Genomic DNA, 17,961 nt, shown 5'->3' with positions numbered 1-17,961 from the left:
TTTTCATACACAGACTCAATTATCAAGGATAGAGGTACGATCTAATTTTGTTTACAGAGACTGGCAGATAAGAGTTCTCTTTGAGTAGTATAGTGATGGAACTTATTCCCACCAATTAATACAGGCTCCCGAACAGTGCTTATGAATCAAAGGGAGACTACGAGATAACCATTCACTGGATGATCAACGAGGTACCAGTGCCCCGGAGTTCCCTACACCGTAGCTGTGCCTTTCCGGTCAGGAAATCACTGATTTTTAGCAATTCCAACTTACAGACGACGGTTTTTCGTGTAAGCCTCAGAAGTTCAGTTTCGTTTTTTTCACTTTTCGGGATACTTTTATCACTTGCTTTCATCACTAACAGGCAGAGGAGCACATCAGGTTTTTTTTTAGACTTGGGGTTTTATTCTTTTATTCTTTCTTTAATCATTCGCACATTAACACACAATTGTGGTATTCGGTCTCTCTATATTTTCTATGCGTGCTGGACTAGTACAGGAGGAGCAAGGCCACTCTGGTCATTTAGACGGTGTATCTGTTGATATCAGTTGATATGTTTACGATAGTACAATGTGACGGTCAATTGTCATGAACATGTTTCTGTGTTTTTTATTTTCTTTTACATACAGGCCCCTGAAGAAGGGATTACAGAAAATCCCGAAATGCATTGGGCTACATCATCTTTAATCGTCATTCTGTAATACAAACATTGTTTATTGGAACATTTCAGTTATTAGCATATTGATAAGTAATGTACTTTCATTATACAATTGATTATTTATTTGAAGGTTGCAACATATAGTTTGTGTATTCAAAAGGAGCACAAGCTCATGATTTCAATGAGTAAAATGCAAACATCATGAACGATTATGTAGTAGTGTATTTTCGTCAATAAGCGCTCATACGCGCTGATTCAGTGGAGTACATGTATAAGTAATACATTTCATGCTGTGCAATCGGTATACAGATGCATAGCATCTGATTTTTTATGTTTTAGTAGGGTGGCTACCTTTTCCCGGTTTGCACGCAGTTCAGGTCTTAGGAGGAGAAATCACATAGATCAATATTGTTTCCGATGATTACGCTAGTAGTGCGCTGACTTCCATTAGCTAGTGACCAGCATATGCCAGGCCAACTTCTCACAGCGGATGGGACCAACGCCATTGAAACCCTTAGTTTACAAGGGGTCTGGTATTTGGGACAGATCTGCTTCCTTTACTGAATCAAACATTCTGCTTGGTGTGGGCTTTCTGACGTCTATCACTGTCCTCAATGGTTTGTCCTCTTGAAAAACTACAGCTGTTTTCTTGGGTTCATCATCAAACATCAAATTGGCTTTGGATGGCTCAGAGTCCTGTCCTTGTTGTCTGAAAAGGGATTCTTTGGGCAATTAAATCTCCTTTCCCAGTAATTCTGGTGTCTCTGCTATGATGGTGTATACCGCTGTAGTAAATGCCTCCATATCAGTTGGTCTCACTCTAATTTGGTCTCTGGTAGAGGAATCTACTGTTAGTGCCATGATTGTGGAAGATGGGACTCCAGGTGTGGAACAAATCATGGTACCATCTGGTTCAAAATGAATGGTCATATTTAATTTGGCCATCAAATCTCTTCCAAATAAATTAGCTGGGGAAGCTAAAGAGAACAGTAGACAGCCATTAATGTGTCTCCATCCCACTTTCATCTCCACTGATTTGGTAAAAGGAACCCTTATAACTTTCCCAGAGAATCCCTGTGTGTCCATTGATCTGTTGGAAATCGGAAGGCCTCCCTCTCTAATACATGATTTGGTTGCTCCTGTATCGATGAGGAATACATACCTTTTGTCATCGATAGCTACCGTCACAGTGGGTTCCTCGTCTGGCCTGTGCATTACCGACAAGACTGCACACATAGAAATACTCTGCGGGTTCCCTCATTGTGTGTATCCTCCTAGAGGATTTTCCTGGAAATTTCCTCCCTTCATAACTACATCTCCTTGTCCACTTTGGAGTGGAGTTCCCATGGGAGGTGCTTGGTAGTTGTGCTGAGGCAGTCCCTGCTGTGCTTGGGGCATTGCTGGCATCTGCACATTTGGTAACTGGGGCACATATATTATTTGTGGATTTTGCCGTTACCTGGTTGACTATAAATTCAAATTCTTCCATTTTGCTCAACCCCTCTCTTCGTGTTACATTCTTTAATCTAATGTCCAAACTTGACAATAATAACTTGCCGGGTCCCTTCTTAGAGGACACATCCTACCACTTCTTCTTCCCTGTGTCCTTACATCGTGCTGCTGCTATCGGTACTGCCATTGGGTAGCTCCTGGGAGCGTTCCCACAGTCATTGCAGTCATCCGAGTGGCCGCTGCCACTATAGCACTTTCCATTGCTCCTTTCTTCACTAATTTCTGCGGCACCAACTTGGCTATTGCCTTCTCTGCTATTTCCTGTTTATTTATTTATTACTTTTTCTTGCAAAAATGAATTCTGTGTGCCTGAACTTTGGTCCAGGGCACGGCTTCCAATGCAACTATGTATCGAAGCTGTGCTACACATCAGGAGGCAACCGTTTCTTGACTACATTATAAAACAGTACAGTATTACCTTCTACACTCCCCAGCCCTGAACTACTTCCTGGGTCAATTTTTCTTTCATCTTATTGATGAATTGTGTGGGATCCTCATTTGGCTGCATAGACTGAGTCACGAGGGATCCGATGTCTGGCCTATCGGGGTACATTTTCCTCAGCTGATCTCACACTACAGATAGTACCAGATTAAATGGAGACCCATCACACATGGTATCAACGAGAGTGACATTTCTAACTCCAGCCTTTTGAAATACTATGTCTGTTTCATGCCCTATGAGGAAACTAAGCAGGCTTTTTACATCCCCTACTGCCAGGGTGATACCTGCAGTAGGTTTTTCAAATGCCCTGATCCATTTCCCTACTCCGTCTGTAAGCAGTGGCAACTGGTTTCTGAGGTTTTTCTTGTGCATTTGTGGCCAAGGAACATAATGTGGTGCCCCAGGTCCTTTGCGTATTAGGGGCAGCTGATGCAAAGGGTTGGTGGCACGCTGGAGATGATGCTGTCTGGTGTACTTCTGCCATATACACAGACATTTCCTAATCTTAAATGTAGTCCCAATCTGGATCACCCACACCATACAGAATGCATTCTTCAGCATTCAACATGTCATGTCGATCAAAGGACCCATCCTGTGACCTTGGACTTATTTGTGGAGCTAAGCGCTCAGTTCAGTCAGCGAAATTATCCACAAATGGTACAACACTGTGCCAGCTATTTTCTCCTTTAGCGACATTCTCACTGACAGTGAGGTCTACGTTGCACAAATTTGCCTGGGCACTCATTTGCTGTGCTGGTCTGTTGTGGAATGTCACTCGTTTCCTAACCTTGCTCGATCCCATTCTGGGGTCTGGCTGGCCATAGGTGCTTTGGAATTGTAACCGCTCAAGCTCTGTAGCTTGGGATTTCCTACTTCTAGGGAGCATATCTCCTTCTTATTCCCTTGCATCATTTAGTTTAGGCAGTCTCCACTCGCCCCTTGTGTAGTCTAAGTCAATGAGTGGTCTCTCTTTGATATTATAAGTAAGTTGACTTGCTTTTGGGGTTTGAGCAGTTCACCCATTCTCTCCACACACTGGCGTATGGAGTCTATCCTGTCCGCTAACTTCCCAAAACCTCTCTGAGTTTGTCATGTAAAGTAATTTTCATATCCTTCTCTCCTCTCCTCACTTCACTTGTCTCTCTCCTGCTCTCATATGTGTGATAGTCGGTCATGAACACTCTCTGGTGAATCTATTATGCCCCCTTCTCCTTCATTGAGATATTGGCAGTCATGTCTTATCTACAGTTCTATGCACATGAGTCACCCCACCCAGCATTCCCTTCATCCCTTTGCTTTGGTTTGGACACTTGTTCTCTAATTACTCTACCTGTAGTATCCCTTTTCTGAAGCAACCATGACGTTGCTGATGATATATGTGGCTGGTCATCACTATCCCCTGAACTTTGTTCTTCGCTCCTATCCTGCTGGGGAAAGGCTAGATCTAGATGCAGATGCAGTACCAACTGCGCCTCTAATTACCCTGAAAATTAGGGGTTCCCTACCCTAATTTGCGGCCTAGGAGTCCTTGCCCTTTTTGGCTTTGGTATTTGTGGGGTTACCTTGGGGGTCGCTGTAGGGGAGTTTGGAGGTGTTCCAATTTCATGGTTCTAGGCACTGTGGGTGGGGTGCTCATAGGGTCATATGGGGGTGGCGGAACAGACGGGATATTAGGGGTATCTCCTTGTGAGCAGTCTTTTGACTTTTCACAAAATATTCTCCATAGGGCAACGGTGGCTTCGTTTTTCTTTTATTTGGCTCCTGCATATTTACTTGGGGGTGTGTGACAACATGGTCAACTATCCTATTGTTGAACGTTTTGGGTGGCTTTAAAGGACTCCAGGCTATACTTTTGTAATTACAACTTGTCACCGGGGAATACCTTCTGCATATGCTTTAAGGGGGTCTCCATGATTAGGTGTATTTAATACTTTAAGTTTTACCTATTTTCTTATAGTGGGAAAATGTATATTTTTCTACTTATTGTTTCACAATATACAATCAACTTTTAATTTGCTTCACCAATTCCATGGGGCATATTACAATATAAACTTTTTGTTTCATGCAATGTGTATTCAAAATAACAGTTTGTACATTGTACAGTACTACACATCATCATCATACTATGGCCACATTACATTCAAATATGCACGCACTCACCTTCAGTCACACAGAAAATACAAAAGAATATTCTATTCTAGGGCGATAATCACATCTCTAATCTACTCTTCGGTAAATAAATAGCAACCCTGAACCACCTTCCTCCACGTCCTAGTGGAGATTCTTTTCAAACCATGTGTTTTTAGAAACCATGGAGAGACTGCCAGACATTAGGTCAAGGATTGCGATTTTGAGAGCTCAAACTTTAACTGGAGGTAAAGTTTAGCGACACCAGACTTTCAGCTATCCCTCTGTGTCAAATGGAACACCTATTGGCACCTCCCAATTTCAAATTACCAACATAGGCCACTTCCAACTCGTTGTTGGGAATCACAGGTTAGCTAGTTTTGTAGGCACCTTGCTGATTGTGCAACATATGTATACAATCCACCAACACAAAAAAATTACATTTGGTACCTTTCAATCTCTTATAACCTTATATCTTATATTGACATCATATTTACATTACATCTGTGTTTAGTATTGCCAAGGAGAACACATGAATACATAAAAAGGATTGTTATTCACTTTGTCCTCACCTTAAAATGTTGGCAGTCCCCGGATCCTTCCCAACGCGGTGCATAGGCAGAATTTTAGCTTAAACATTGCCTCTGCTTACCTCCTCAAATAGTGAGCATTAATCTCTGCAGCATAGGGTATGTGGTCTTCTGGTTCTAGATGTCAGATGGGGGGGCAAAATGAATCTCCTGGTTGGCTCGTCAACTGTTGTAGGGTGGCAAAACTCCCAATACTGACATAAACACACAGACTCTTCTTGGCAAAGCAAAGACAGTATTTACTAACTGTCGCAACAGGGAGAAAAATAATGCGGCCTGCACCTCAGCCCTGCTCAGGATATCTCTGGGGTTTTTCTCACCTGCCTGTTCGCAGACAGGCCACTTTATAGAAATTAATACAATACCTTATTACACATAGTCAATAATAGTTGACTTGCAAGTTACAGAATTAAGGTGGGAAAACACTCAAAGACATATGACCTCATAAACCTGAATTTCTGAACTAAACCATTAAACATTCTTCATTATACTTCTGACAATGCTTAATGACAGAGCATTCTCTGGCCTATGAATGTGTGTGTTTCATGGTAGATCCAATTTACTTGAACTGTGTGCTGGTAGCATTGTGTGTCTGAGACCTTTGTGTGCTCAGAACTTAGGGGCATATGTATGAAACTCCCGATTTGCGAATCTCAAATTGCGATATTTCGCGATTTGCAGTTTGAGATTCGCAAATCGGTATGTAAAAAAAAATCGCAAATGTTTAGCGATTTCTTAATAATCGCAAGAAAGTCTCAGAAACATCTTTTGCAATTTCTTATTTGCGAAATTCGCAAATTAAGAAATCGCAAAAACGGGAATCTGCAATACAGGTGCAGCCTGATGACATCACAAACAGGAAGTGGGAGTGATTTCCTGCACCTGCTTACCTGAGCCACACCCAGAGGCTGTTTGGAGAGTGTGAGGAGGCATCCCAGGAGAGAACAAACCCCAATGGAGTCCAACAAACAACATGAGGGCAAGGAGGCAGAGAAGAGGAAAAGAAAGCACAAGTTTTCTGACAAGGAGCAGGAGGTCCTCATAGAGGAGATGGTTTGCAGCCATGAGCTCCTTTTTGGGAAAAAGGCACTGCGAGTCCCAGAAGCAAGGAAACGCAAAATCTGGCTGGACATTCAACAGAAGGTGAATGCTGTGGGTGTGACTAATCGCACTATCGAGGAATTGCGCAAGCGATGGTACGATATGCGGCAGAGGTCTAAGGAGAGGGTGGCAGCCAGACTAAAGGATGCAAACCAGACCGGGGGCGGACCATCCACAGCAGCACAGCCAACACCCCACGAGGAGCTTGTGGAGTCCACCCCCCTGCCTGAGAGCGTCGGTGGTGTGGCTGACATTGACAGCTCCGACCCTGCATCCAGCAGCCAAGGTAAGATGCATGCAAAATCAATCTGCACTGATCCCCATCCCATGCACACTTCCCCAAATGCGCTAATAAATATCCTAACAATATGTCATTCCAGTCCAAGTCTTACAGCACACCCAGCAATGCATCATGGAACTTGTTGTAATATGTCTGACAGTGTGTCCATGAGACATAGGAAATCTAATGCAAAATGTGGGATGGGGATGAGTGAATGATACAGTGTCAGAAGTTAGCCGATACAAACTGTAGAAACTTTATTGAGTGCAAATTGCAGACAAAGACACAAACTCATCTAGTCCCCTTTACATCCACAGCACAATCCAGGGCACGTGATGACAGTGGAGAGGGAGAGGAGCCTGCACATCCTGAGGACTCCAGTGATGATACGGTGAACACACCAATCCTGCGCAGGAAGCGCACACATGTGCCCCCACTGCCTCCAATTGAGGATGACATACAGGCCACAGGGGAGGACAGTGACAGAAGAGAGGGGAGTCCGGGTGTGTCACACATGCCCAGTCAGGACACACCAAGGCCAAGCATTCCACCACAGGAAAGACGCAGGTCAAGGCCAAGGAGCAGCACTGCCACTGAAGTGGAGGACACCGTATTTTCTGGGCTGGAACACAGCATGCTGCAGGTACAGCGCCTGCAATGTAAATCATTGCGCTCAATTAATAGGCAGCTATGCCGTATCAACAAAAACCAGCAAAACTTGGGGAAGGGCATGATGGCCATGGCAGGTGCCATACGTGGACTGTGTGACACTCTGAGTCACAACCAAGCCGCCAGTGACAGGGCTGCCCGACGTGCCAATGCACGCCTGCACACATATACTAAGGCCGTGAACCGCCTCTGCACCACCACCAGCACTCTGACACGTGAAAGCGTTACAATGCAGGTGGAAATGTCGCACTGCTGTCAGGACATAGCAAGAGGGCTAGCACAGGTCACCAATGCAGTGGAGCAGCTGCAGACGGCCAACTCAGGTGGCAGCGCTCTCATGGCCTCTGGCGAGAGTGAGGAAACCTCCAGTAGGAGCATCATCACTCCTACATTGCCTGGAGAAAGATGGCGCAGTTCGAGACAGGGTGCAGGGCCCAGGAACACCATGGAGGGCACTCAGCCTGGACGCCAAACACCACCAATGCATCACCAAAGGAGGTGAACTGTCCAGTGACAATTAATCAAAAAAGGGTGATGTAACCCAACAATGCAGATTGCACAGTTACTTGTGCCGTACCTGCACTGTGTGCATAACATGTGCTGGGTACAGCAACACTTAATGATTGTGAAGTGTGAATAAACACAGCACACATTAGAATCATTTTTTGTCTCATGTCATCATTACTCACCTAGAAGTAGTTTTGTGTGATCTCAGTCCGTCTCTGGCGTCCAGCAGCTGCCCCGACTCCTGACGCTGGTCTGCCAGGGGGAGCAGGGCAATCGTCATCCGATGTGTCTGTATCGGTCACATCAATTGTGGTGCCTTTCCTCATAGCCATGTTATGGAGCATTGCACAACTTGCCATGATTTTACAGCACGTCTCAGGGCTGTATTGCAGTGCGCCTCCACTTTTATGCAGGCACCGGAACCGGCTCTTAAGGATTCCAAACGTACGCTCAATGACGCAGCATGTAGATCTGTGTGCCCTGTTGTATCTCCTCTCACTTGCATTGGCTGGATCCAGATACGGGGTCAGGATGAAGTCCCGCACTGCATAGGCACTGTCACCTGCAGGGATAGACACAATAGGTAAGTCAATGGCCCCACCCTCCAGTGATGTAGTGGATGTATGGATGTGTGCCATGTATTTACCTAGCAGGTATCCCTCCCCAAACTCTCCAGCACTCAGACGTCTGTGTATTCCACTGTGTCTAAAGATGAAAGAGTCATGTGTCCTGCCAGGGTATTTTGGTACAATGTCATTGATGATATACTTTGCGTTGCACACAACCTGTATTGAGGGAATGGTAGCATTTACGGTTTCTGTAGACATATTCAGTTGCTGATGGGGGTGTGATAGCCACATGGGTCCCATTGATGCAGCCAATGACGTGGGGGAAACGTGCAATCTGGTAGAAGTCAGGTTTTGTTTGCTGTAATGTCTGTTGGGTGGTGGGGAAGTATATGTGATGTGCTAGCCTCTGTAGCATAGCATCGAGGAAGGCATGGAAAAGGCGCGAAAGTGCACTCTGTGACACCCCACCAACCTCCGCTATGACCCGTTGAAAACTCCCTGACGCCAGGAGGTGCAGGGAGCACAGGACCTGCACATGTGTGGGAATTGTTTGTGTCCTGCGTGTAGGGTGTTCCAAATAGGGTTTCAGTTCCTCAATCAGATCCAATATGCTCTGTGGGTGCAGCCTGTACTTGTCATGGATGTCCTCTTCAGTGTGCTGGAACAGAGTGATGCGCAGCCTGAATATACGTTCCTTTCTCATTCTCCTCTTTGCAAGAGCCCGAATACGCAGCCTCCTGGCTATCACAAACAGTGCTGCCATTGTGGAAGGTTCTGTTGCATTGTGGGGTGGTTTAAGTACCTTGCACCTGTTTACCACCTGCATGCACTTGGTGTTAATTGCGATTTCTTAATTAGCGAATTTCGTGATTTCGCAATTAGCGAGTTTTCCATACATTTGCTTGTGATTTCTTATTTTTCAATATCCTATTTTGCGATTTTCGCAAATTGAGAATATCGCAATTAAAGAAATCGCAAGCATTATCGCAATTTTGGAGTTTCGCAACCTAAAAAATCGCTAATTTAGCAATTTCTTATTTTGCACTGGGAATGTGTGTCATACATATGAAATTGCCAAAATTTAGTCGCAAACGCTGTTTTTTGCGATTCGCAGCGTTTGCGACTAAAATTTTGGTTCATACATATGCCCCTTAGTTTCTTCCTTGCACCCATTGTTTAATCAAGCACCAGGGTGCTCAGGGCTGATTCGATTATGAACCCTTTATCTAATCATGCCACAATCTGTTTTGAATGCATGGAGTGTGCCAGGAGAAATGTGTGCTGATGCCATAAATGCTTACAAGCTCGTTAGACATGAGTTGGCCTTTAACTTAAAACCCTTTCAATTTCCCTATTCTACTTTTCACTCTGCTTGTGTCAAAGTGGGAGTGTCAGAGCCTAAACTGTTTTTTAATCACAAACAGCTGTGTGATTTCTGCTTGGGCTTGATGTTGCGCATTACCTTCATATTTCATATGTTCTACAGTGTGTTAATTTTTTACATTTCCTACAATACAGTGCTGAAGATATTTCGTAGGAGTCCACTTCACATTGCACCGCCTAAAGGCTATGCTAAAACTGACAAATACCAGTATTAATGGCTGGTAATAATCATCACAACTACATATTTGCCAATTTGAACTATACCAGGTGACCTAAAGGTATAAGAATGGCCTGGTCACGCTGGCATATTATTTTTTGTAATGGTAAATTGGATTGCTAAACACTGTTCTCCCGTGCACTTCTCAAAATAGACAGATATCGCCAACATGTGATGGACTCATAAATAAGTGCCAGTTTTAGGAAATAAGTACCGGTGCAGAGCACCAGCAAACACTCGCCCAAATTAAGCACTGATGTCATCCCCTTAAATATCATTTGGAAAGCACTGAAACATTTTCTATTGTGACAATTTCGAAATCCATTTTGGTCCATATATATTCCAAAAGCACATATTTTTCCCCATATATTTTTTCCATGTAACTCGTCAGAAGAAAACGCTCCTTCCAAATCATTTGATAATTGACGTGATCAAGTATAGAACAGCCAACTGTGTTTTTAAGAGAAAAAAAAACTAGTGAGCGGAATGATTGATTTAATTTCAACCATGGATGATTGCTCGGGTCACATTCCAGTCGTTTTTACCCACTACGTATAAGGTCCCTGGACTTCTTTTTTTTTTTTTTCAAAATGAGCACGAATGGTGGGTTAAAGATGGAGAAGTGTGGCTCACTGGTTAGAGGAGGCAGACCTGGAAGCAAAGGTCAGCCTGGGACCAGGGTTCAATTCCCGGCTTGGCTGGGTCTTGAGTCCATAAATGTCCAAGGACTCCATAATTCTTGCTCCAGTGCATACTCGACTCATGGGTTCACACTCTGCGACTCTGGGCAATAGCTTGCTTAATCTCCACATGGGCCCCTCGCGGTGGGATGCCTGGCTTTCACCTTGTGGATGCCCTGCTGGGTTATCTCACAGGGGAATACCAGGATGGGTTCCCTAAGCAAGCGCTTAGAGACCGCTTGGTGATTTGCGCTATATAAATTCCTGCAAGATGGGTAAATCGACAATAGCAACTGCCAGCACAAATCGCTTATAAAAAGTCTTGTGTATAATCAATCTTTTCTAACGCAAAACATAAGGGGAAATTATTTTTGTGATGGTGGGTCAGGTAAGTACTCAGCCATCAGTTGAACTACTCTATAAAGCCCCCATGCATAGCTAAACTCCCACTTAGTTATAACATGGCTCACTGGTTAAAAACATATTGAAGACACCTCTTTTAGTCCGACGTTGACAACGCACTGCTAGAGGGCAGCACAACCCCACTTTTAAACATCCGAGCAGGCCCGCCTTGTTTCACCAGACCCCAGCAGGCAATGGCTCGCAGTGTTTGCGGTGCAGTCGGATATTTGCATACTCTAATGAGATGAGATATAATTGGCCTTCATTGATTTTGTTTTCATTGAGCTAAAATGGAGTCGGAACGTCTTAGGCTAAGAGCGGATTGATCTGTGGTGGGATTCGAGAGTATTCCGTTGAAGAAATAATTAATTATGTTCTTATTTAGCAATCATCAGGAAGGATCCAAGTAGATTTTGTTTCATTGGTATGCATGACTGAGTTGTATTTTAAATTACATTGACTGTACAATAAACCGCAATTTTCCTTCATTAAAAGTAATAGAACACACAGGTGCAGCCAGAAATCACAGGACACCCAAAGGAGTCATGCGGACAGTTTTAGTGGCCCTGGGTAATGATTACCAGTGCCTTTCCTGAGGCGTTTCCAGGAAGAGGAAGTTTATGTTATCATAGCTTGAAGGGTGTAAAAAGATGCTGCTTTCTTTGATGGAGTGCTGGTTTGCAACACTGCCCCAAGCACATCTTCTGTTCACGTTTTGTGAGAAAGAGTGTCCAATTTTGGAAATCGTTTTACTTTGTTAGGAAGATTGGATGATAAATTGCCTTTTGGTGTAGAACAGCTAAAGTCAGTAGTTAGGTGATGTGCCAGACACATACTTCTTACTTTCTGTTTTACAATTCTGAAAGCAAGATGGAACGTAGAGCAGACAATTGAGTCCCCAAAAACTAAGAACAGAAGATTCGGTGGCTCATTTTTATGAACTCATTTGGGGACACATTTATCAATGTGTGATGCAGTGCAGCGCAGCAAGCCACCTTGCCACGCTGCGTGACAGGGAAAAAGCGGGAATGCGCCCCATTTAACAGAATATGGCTCATTCCTGCTTTTTGCCAGTGCTGGTGCACAATGTGCTTCCTAGCATCAATGCAGGCACTCTTGCACCATGGTGCAAAGGTACTTGCGTTGTAAGGGACACCTTCCTGGCCAAAAACAATCCCCTGCGGCATTTTCCTCTTTGTATGCGGGCTGTATCAAGAGGAAAAAACTGGGAGAAATAAAGATATTTCTCCTTGTTGCGCCTCCCTTGGGGATGTGTAGCAGTTTTGATGCATTCCCAGGTCTACCATTTAAGATAAACCTGGGAATGCACCACCATCCATGGATGTTGCGTGAAACACCCACACAGCACCTATGGAATGCCTCCCTGGGGCACAGTAACCCAACTCAGCGATTTGCGCTATGTTGCCATGCACCAGGTTTATCAAACCACTCAGGGACACGCTTGGCTTAATAAATCACACTTAGGCGGTGAATCGTGCATGCACCCTATTGAGTGGTATAACTGTGACACAACTACTTGATAAATATGGCCCATAAGGTGTAAAATGGATGTTGACTAATGAAGAATGCCTTGCAGGCTACAAAGGCGAAAAAAATATTTTAATCACAATTGGCCTGAGTCACAGGAATTTGGGCTTGAAATACACCTGCATTATTAACAGGTTTAGCCCAAAATGCTCAAGCACCACTTAAAATCATTATAAACGTACACACATGGCTTGTCAGAAGGTCAATGATGACTACATCATCCCTATCCTGTTAGACCTTTACTGGCTCCACCTAGAATAGACAAGACTACAATGTAGGATTGACTTCACCTAGGCAGTCCTGCCTACTTAAAAGGCAAACGGTGAAAATACCAAAAGGAAGGAATATTAACATTTTTAACTGTGCCTTCTCCTTCTCTTGTTTTGTTCCTAGACCAGGGTTTCTTAACTTGGGGTTCACTGACCGCTGGGGGTTCTCAAGTGTCTAGAAAATTAAATTACATTAGAAGATCAATAAAATATATGAAAATTAAATTCTAAATTTAAAATCTCGAAAGGCCTTAAAATATGAAGGAATTGAAACTGAAAGCAAAAAATTAAGCTGGTTTCCTCAGCTTGATTCATGAGAGCAGCACACGCAAAAAAAAAGAATCAAGCATAGAGGATGGTGTCCTCAATTGAAGCACTGGTAAGCGCTGTGAGAAATTGGGTTGTTGGTTGGCTGGGCTGTGAGCTCTGGTCAAGTGACAGCCACAATCCCTTGCAGGGTGAATGACAAAAAGTTACTGAATTTACCTGTGCTTAACCCTAGGTAGCTTGGCAAAAAATGTAGTCAGGCTTACCTTAGAGGCAATGTGCAAAGTATTTATGCAGCACACAAACAGAAATTAGGTAAAAAATCACACTAGAAAAATCCCAAACCAGTTTAGAAAAGTGATTACATTTTAATACATCATTTTACAACAAAACAGCAAAAATCGAATCTGTAGATCCGGAGTTATGATTTTTTAAAGTTTCTAATGAAATCTAGTGCTTAAAAGATCAACCGCGGATATCTGGTTGGGCCAGACTGAGTAGAAGTTAAAAGTAGACTAACTACAATGGAGGGCAGTCCTGATGCTAGAGTTGGATTTGGGCAGTCAGCTCTTACCTTCAGAGTTACAAAAAGTCTTGAAGAAAAGTGTCTGAGAAGGTAGAAGTTTAGCTCGGCAAAGCTTCAAGAGTGTCTGAGGAGGGAGCATCATCGTTGGATGGCTGTGGAATGTAGCAGCAGTGAAGTTGTCTAAGGAGGGAGTGTCATCGTTGGATGGCCATGGAGCGAAGCAGCAGTGAAGTTTTTACCTTCGGACTTAGTAGCCAACACATCTCCAGCAGGATGAGGCAGAGGGCTGTAGCTGTAGACAGTTCCATGATGTCGGATACCACTTTGGTGAGAGACCGCTGAAAAGGATCTGCTGCGGTGGGGAAGAAAGTAGCAGGAGAAGCCGCGAAGTTAATCTGACTGCCGATGCAACTTGGGCAGATAGGCGAGCAGGTTAGTCCCAGTCTCCTCTTGGTTGTCAGAGCATTTTTTGGCTGAATTTTGTCCAAGTCCTCAGCTTTGGAAATTGGCCATCTTGCCACATTTACCTACAAAACCAAGGGTCCAGAACTGGTGGGACACCTCTTTGGGGTTCAGGACTCACTCAGGCTGGGTCCTGGTTCAATATGATGGGAGCCTTTTATGTCCCTGTGGCTCTGAACAGGTATCCAGCAAACTAGCCCTTGGAGTCACTTCTGTCAATCCTGAGTGTAGGTGAAGATGCAGGGTGTTAGAAATGGGGGTCTCTAGTTGGCAAAGGTAGGTACCTTTGTCCAAATAGGGACCCTTTCTTCTAGTTAGGGTAAGGGGGATACACACTTTAGATAACCCCTGCTCACCCCCTTGGTAGCTTGAGACGAGAAGACATGGTTATCCCAAAGTCAATGTGTAAAGTATTTGTACCAACACTCACAGTAACACAGTGATAACACCACAAATGGAGACCACACCGGTTTAGAATATAAAGTATCTTTATCTAAACTTAACAAAACCAAAACAACAAAAATCCAACATACAAGTATTAAGAAAAATTACTTTCAAAATGCTTTAGCAACTGAGTCCATAGAAAACAATGGATCGGTGATTTCTTGCAAAGTACCTGTTGTTGCGACAAAATTCACTAAGCCAAACAGCCGCCGCGATGAGAAGCGTCAAAAAACAAAGAGAAACATCATTTGTGAGACCTTCGTGGATGCAAAGCGACAGTTCCACTGTACACACGGGAGCAATTTGTCAGGTCCGGTCTGTAGGGGGAAGCGATGCTTCGATTCTGAGACGACTCTTATCCGTGGATGATGTGTCAGGGAAAACTTGCCGCACAGGGACGATGCGTGGAAATCCGGCATGCGTCGGTTGCGAGCGGCCGTGCGTCTACGTTTTCATCCTCGATCCCTCGATGCGTTGATTCTTGGAGCAGCAACAGTTTCAGTAGCAGCGCAGTGGTGCGGGGAGAATCTTCTCGCACCAACGCGTTGTGTTTGAAAAACTGTCGCCAGAAGAGCGATGCATCGATTTCCTTGTTGTTGAGTTGCTTTCCAGCTCCCAGCAGCAGAAGCAACCTCCAGAGGCCCCACACAGTCACAGGCACTCCTGGCAGGTCAGAACTCCCAGCAAGGAAGTTCAGGGGAGCGGGGGTGAAGTCTTTGTGTTCCTGAGACTTCAAAACAGGAGGCAAGCTCTAATCAAGCCCTTGGAGACTTTTCTCAAGCTTGGGACACAGCACACAGCAAATTCCTTCTCCTTTTTTTAGCAGAAACTGCAACTGCAGGCCAACCCCAGACACACAGCAAAGGCAGTACTTCTCCCCAGTTTCTCTAGCTCTTCTCCTCAGCAAAGGTTCTTCTTGATTCCAGAAGTAGTCTAAAGTTCAGGGGCTTTAGGTCTAATACTTATACCTCAAAATGTCTTTGTTCTCTTTGTGCAAGGGTCTCTTAGCCCAGTCCAAACCAGTTCTGTCTTCTCTTGTGCAGCTGCCCGGCAGGAGGTAGAGACAGAATTGTGTAAGGCAGACAGGCCCAATTCAGGTGCAAGGGAAATCTCTTTCCACCACTTTACATGCAGACTGGGCTTATTCAGGTGCTCGTGAGAACTCCTCCCTCTACCCTGAATGCAGCCCAGGTCTATTCTTCCCAGCCCTGACTCATTCAGGAAAGGCAGGAGACACATCAACCCCCCCCCCCTCCTGGTGGCTGTCTGAGAGAATGCACCTCCCCAGCCCCTGTCACTCCAAAACCAGACAGTCAATACACAAAGAGGCAGAGGCACACAGAATGGTTAAACAAGAAAATGCCTACTTTCTAAAAGTGGCATTTTCAAACACACAATTTAAAAACCATCTTTAGTAAAATATGTGCTTTTAAATTCTGAGTTCAGAGAGCGTAAACTTTATTATTACTATCTTCTCCCTATGGGAAGATATTCTTTTAAAATGTTACAAAGCATTTTCCAATCTGTCCTATGGGGCAAGATAGCCTTTTAATAGTGAAAAACGAAATTGGCAGTATTTCACTATCGGGACATGTTACACAAATCAGTACATGTCCTACCTTTCACATACACTGCACGCTGCCCAGGGGGGATACCTTGGGCCTACCAAAGGGGTGTCCTATATGTAAGAAATGGGAAGGTTAGGGCCGGGCAAGTGGGTGTACTTGCCAAGTCGACATGGCAGTTAGAAAACTGTGCACAGGCACTGCAGTGGCAGGCCTGAGACATATTTTCAGGGCTACTCATGTGGGTGGCACAATCAGTGCTGCAGGCCCACTAGTAGTATTTGATTTACAAGCCCTGGCACACCCAGTGCACTTCACTAGGGACTGACCAGTAAATCAAATATGCCAATCATGGATAACCAATCATGTTCACAATTTACACAGAGAGCATATGCACTTTAGCACTGATTAGCAGAGGTAAAGTGCCCAGGGTCCTAAAACCAACAAACACAAGTCAGGAAAAAATAGGAGGGAAAAGCAAAAAGTTTGGGGCTAACCCTGCAAAAAGGTCCAAGTCCAATTCAGGGCTCAACAGCAGGGCTTGCCTCTGGGGGCACAAGGCAGGAAAATGCCAACTTTCTAAAAGTTTAAAACAATGGGGGGTTAGGCCCTTAACCCCAACCACCTTGGGCCTCTGATAAAGTGCTCAATGACATAGACAAGTTACTCTATAAACTAGGCCTATGTATTCATTTCACAGTTCATTAGACATAAGTATTGTATTTTTGTCATGTGATAAAAAGGAAAACTACTCATTTTTAACATCAATCAAATGTACCACACAAAAGACAAAACATGATGACAGTACATTCTACACTTAATGACAATGGTGTAAAAAACACAGTGCAATAACTATTGTACATTCATTCCTAAAATGACTAAAAGTGCTTTAAATTCAACAAAATAAGTGGTGAAAAGTGCTGGTGCATGCAGAAACACACATTAGAAGTCAATTGTTTTAACCAGTCCAATACTTCTTGGCCAGAGGGTTATAAAATTATTACTCAAAGATATCCTGACCGTCTTGGTACTTTCATTGGGGTTCCAAGATCATAGAATATGGATGGATGAATGATTTTACACTCTCTTTTTCACTGTCCATAATGATGAAAAATGAATTAAATCCCAATGGTTCTCACCGACGCGTTTCGAACCACTGGGGGCTGGGTGGGTCTTATCAGGACTAGGGCTGGTAATGTTCTTGTGTATCTTAAAAAGGAAGGCCAATTCCATCTTTGGATACATTGTGCACATTTAAAAAATCTGCTCAATCCTGTTAGAATTCAGTCGATGTACTCAGTCATTAAGAGTCTCCTGTCCACCTGTTACAATGCATACATTTACAATGCATGCCTTTACAACGCAGTTTTTACATCGCAACATCCTTTACAACGCATACATTTACATGGCATGCCACTACATTTACAACGCATTCCATTACATTGCATTATACATTTACAATGTATACCATTATAACGCATACCATTACATTGCATTTAAGGTAAGTATTGGATAGTGTAGGGGTAAAAATTACTATTCTAACTCCAGGGGATGCAACAGTAGGGTAAGTGTTGGATAGTGTAGGGGTAAAAATTACTATTCGAACTCCAGGGAGTGCAACAGTAGGGTAAGTGTTGGATAGTGTTGGGGTACTATGCGTTGTAATGGTATGCGTTGTAATGACTTGCGATGTAATGCCTGCATTGTAGTGACATGCGTTGTAGTATCATGCGTTGTAGTATC

The sequence above is a fragment of the Triturus cristatus genome, chromosome 2_1 (assembly GCF_964204655.1).
Source record: "Triturus cristatus chromosome 2_1, aTriCri1.1, whole genome shotgun sequence".
Lineage (NCBI taxonomy): Eukaryota > Metazoa > Chordata > Amphibia > Caudata > Salamandridae > Triturus > Triturus cristatus.
Note: the sequence above shows the minus strand (reverse complement) of the source record.